This window comes from Eulemur rufifrons, chromosome 30 (assembly GCF_041146395.1).
Source record: "Eulemur rufifrons isolate Redbay chromosome 30, OSU_ERuf_1, whole genome shotgun sequence".
NCBI lineage: Eukaryota > Metazoa > Chordata > Mammalia > Primates > Lemuridae > Eulemur > Eulemur rufifrons.
The window spans coordinates 131,766,953-131,771,222 of NC_091012.1; positions in this window are offsets into that span (position 1 = coordinate 131,766,953).

The window sequence follows — 4,270 nt, forward strand, 5'->3', positions numbered from 1 at the left end:
TGGCCTCACCATTTCCTCCTTACACTGTGTTGCTCCTGTTGTCTGTAATCTTTTGTGCTCCTTCTTCTCTTCCTGAGTTCTCTTCCATCTTAAAAGACTCACCTTGCCCTGTAGATTTTGATGATATTGGTTTTGAATTGTCCATGGAATTGTTTGTTTTGCTTTTCGTCCACCTCTTAAATAAATTATTTCTCAATTTCCAAGAGGTTAGATGCTTTTTATTTGTTTGAACTTACATTATTGCTTTCTAGTTGTTAAACTTATATTCCAATAAAGATGACATTCTTGTGATCAGTCTCATTGATTTTTATTTTGAAACTGCCTATGTAATGAGAATCATTTAAAAAGTATTATTGTAAATTATGCATTTATTATATTTATAATTTAGAGTAATATTCTCAGGCCAAAGAACCTCAGAGTCATTCTTGACTCTTTTTCTTCCCTTTTACACCCTGCATATCTGATACTCCTGGAATCCCACTGTTTTGACTTTCAAATTATATCCAGAATCTAGCCACATCTGTCACCACCACCTGAGTCCAAGCCTACATCAGGCCAGACCCTGTAGTAGCCTCGAAACAGGGCTTTCTGCTTTTGGTTTTGCCTCCTACATAGAATCAGACTCTTCTTCATGAAGCATCCATGAATTAGTTAGATGGCAAGTCATCTGGACTCCAAACCTTCAGTAGTCTCTCATCTCATTCACCACCAAAGCTCAAGCCCTTAAAACTCCGTCAAGGCCACAAACAATCTCCCACTGCCCAGCCCCCTATTCCCTTCAGTGGCATCAGCCCCCCACTCCTGCCCCCCTCACCCCCCACCCCCGTGCTCTTGGTCTAGAATGATTTCCCTGATATCCATAAGGCTTGCTCCTGCACTTCCTTCAGGTCTTTGCTCAAATGCTATCTTCTCACTGAAGACTTTTCGAGCACTCTTTTAAAAATTGCAACTTCAGTCCTCCAAACACACACAGAACTGCTCTTCACCCCTTTCCTGGCTTATTTTTTCCAATTTTCCTTATTACTGTTGTACATGCAAAATATCGTACTTAACCATTTGCCTATTGCTGGGTGCCCTGCGTCAGAACATATTCCTCATTTGGGCAAGGATTTTTTTCTCTTCTGTTCATTGCTGCATATCCTGTGATGAGATAGTGCCTGGTATGTCATAGGTACTCAAAATATTTGTTCCCCAAGGGAGTGAAGAATAAACGAATGAAAGAATAAAGGAATTCAGTGACGTGAAGACATTCTCATAAATACAATGTTAAGTCAAAAATTGAGATTTACAATTTTATTTCTAGCATAAGCCCAATTTTATTTACTGCATAGACAAAGGTGTATCCATAGGAGAAGGCTAGAAGGAGTAAAGTTGATAGTTATTATCCTGAAATGGGGAATTCTTTTGTATTTTGTGTATTTTCAAGATTTTCTACAATGAGCATTGTAACTTCACAATCAAGAAAAAAAATCAAATTTTATTTTTTTGAAAGAAAATGATAATAGTAAAAACATAATTCCAAAACAATTTATTCTTATCTTCATGATACCAGACAATGACTAGGCTGTCTTAATATCTTTCTCTCCCCCATCCCTAACTCTCCTCCATCCCTTTCCTCCCTCTTCTGCTCTAACACAATGAGTAATTTGACAAAAAAACTCAAATCATTGGTCCTTTTGATGCTACAGAGTCCACATACTAAGGGAGTCGCTGTTCAGGTTTGAGAGAATTGGAAATCCCATTGTAAAGACCATTTGCATGCTTTTTTTTTTTTTGAAGATCAGTTTTATTCCCACTGTATATAATGAATTTATTTTAGCTATTTAGGTGCTAAAATAGTATTAGATGCCTACTTGGCTCATTCTTAAAAAATTAGTGTAAATTTGGAGATTGGTTCTTAGAATTACATGATTTCAACAAATATTTTCTTCAGCATTTGTTTTCTCCCAATGTGGACTAAATGTACACAAGTAAGATATATGGATATGTTAGGTGCTAAACATAGATTATAATCTTTTCCTCTTTCTACCTGATTCTGTTCTTAGAATCACAGAAAAAAAAAACCCAGTAACTTTTATTTGGCCATTTTATTTTTGAATTTTTTTTTTTATAGAGACAGGATCTCGCTCTGTTACTCAGGCTGGAGTGCAGTGGCATCATAATGGTTCACGGTAACCTTGAACTCCTGGGCTCAAGAGATTCTCCTGCTTCAGCCTTCTGAGTAACTGGGACTACAAGTGCATACCACCACATTTGGCTAATTTTTTAAATTTTTTGCAGAGATGGCATCTTGCTATGTTGCCCAGGCTGGTTGCATTTGGCTTTTTTCTTTTTAAAAATCTCCTAAATAATTTCGATTGGCAAAATTTCAAAAATTCCTGTGTGTGTGTGTGTGTGTGTGTTTGTGTGTGTGTGTGTGTGTGTGTGTGTGCGTGTGTGTTGTTATCGTTGATGTAGCATTCACTGTCAGTTATGGAGGCAGATTTAATTTTAGATCATTGATTCTCAACTGCAGGTTATTTTGTCCCCAAGGGACATTTGGCAATGTCTGGAGAGACTTGGGATTGTCACAACTAGGGGGCAGGATTGCTGCTGGCATCTAGTGGGTAGAGGCCAGGGATGCTGCCAAACAAACTGCAGTGCACAGGACAGCCCACAACAAAGAATTCTTGGGCCCAAAAATGAGGTGGAGAAGCCCTGGAATCTGGACGAAGCGTGGGTGAAAGCTTGTTTGGAAAGGACCGGCCACTCAACAAACGCCCAGGAGAGAGGCCCTATTCTTAAACCATTTTCTGAGCCAACCATCTTATCCTTGCTTTAGCTTGTTTATTTTTTTTGCTTAATAGTAGAAGAAAGTTTTTAGTCATGTCCCAGCCAGGTGCAATAGCTGAATAAATGCATTGTCAGCTGAAGGTTCAGTTTGCAATGTCACCTCACATGTGGATTACTCTCAAGTGCCTGAGCACTGCTGGAGGCTGCGAAAGCAGCTGCCAACCTGAGCAAATACCTACAGCAACAAATCTCATTCAGTCCACCTATTTCAGCCCAAGGCGGGCTTTGCTCTGCACAGCTTCTCTCTGAGACAAACGGAAATGGGTGTGGAAGGCAGTTGGGAAGGGGCAGGCGGGGAGGGGAACCCAGGCACGCAGGGCAGCCCAGGAGGCAGAGGCTGGACCTCTCCCTGCCTCATTGTTCACACCTGTCCAGCCTCTCTCCATCTCTCTTTCTGTGGCCGCTCCTCCTACCCCCACCAGCCCCATCACAGTGTTTTAAAATTAACCATAAAAGGATACAATGAGTTTTAAAGACCAGTTACAATAGTTATTAAACGACATTAAACATTGTTTATTCTTGCCTTTTCATTCATGTTTCAACCACTGTGAAACAACAGGGTTTTAAAAGTTTATAGGCTTACTTTCCAAATCAAAGTTACCTTTTTGAAATTGAAATATCCCAGGCTGCTTCAGTCTATGAAGCATATGGTCACATTTATGGTAATATCCAAATCTTTTCTGCCCTTCTGAGACCTTAGCGCTTCTTCAAAGGCTCTCCTAGTTATGTGCCCTAGTTCCTGGTGCAGTGTTTTACATGTGCCAAGGAACAAAGCTGACCCTAATTGGCTCTGTCCTCATCATGACTGCCCATCCCCATCACAGCCACTTTTGTCCTCACATGCTCTAGGGCTTCTCAGCTGGGCACAACTGCTACTGGATGGTCGCCATCACCTGCTGCAGCTGGCTTCCAGCGCTGAAGTGAAGTGAGTGCCTTCTTCACCTCTCTCCATTAAACCTGGCTCAGGAACAGCCCAGTCTCATAAACTCTTTCATCAGCACAACTCTTTTGGCTTTTATGCCCAATGTCCCTCTCTAGTGAGGCTTGAAAGTAGCCCATCCGGCCAGGTGTGTGTTTGGATAGGAGAGTATGGAGAGAAAGGGATGGGGAAAAACATCCCTTTATCTCTCCATTGACATTTTCCCCCTTCATTCAGGGGTCACCTTATCATTGCCACCAAAAAAGATAAACCAAGTACCACTCCCAAAGCATATGAACTCATGAAAAGAGATATTTTGCAGATGGAAATCAATCATCTAAATATTCTCACTAATAAACAACCACACTGAACAACTCCTAGAGGTACAGTTTATATCATAGTTTATACAAATGGCACCGCAGGAATTGTGTAGTGTACAACCCAGTAGTCATATGCTGTGGACTTGCTTACTAAATCATCTAAATTCCAGCATTGATCCAGTGGATAAACCAGAATAGT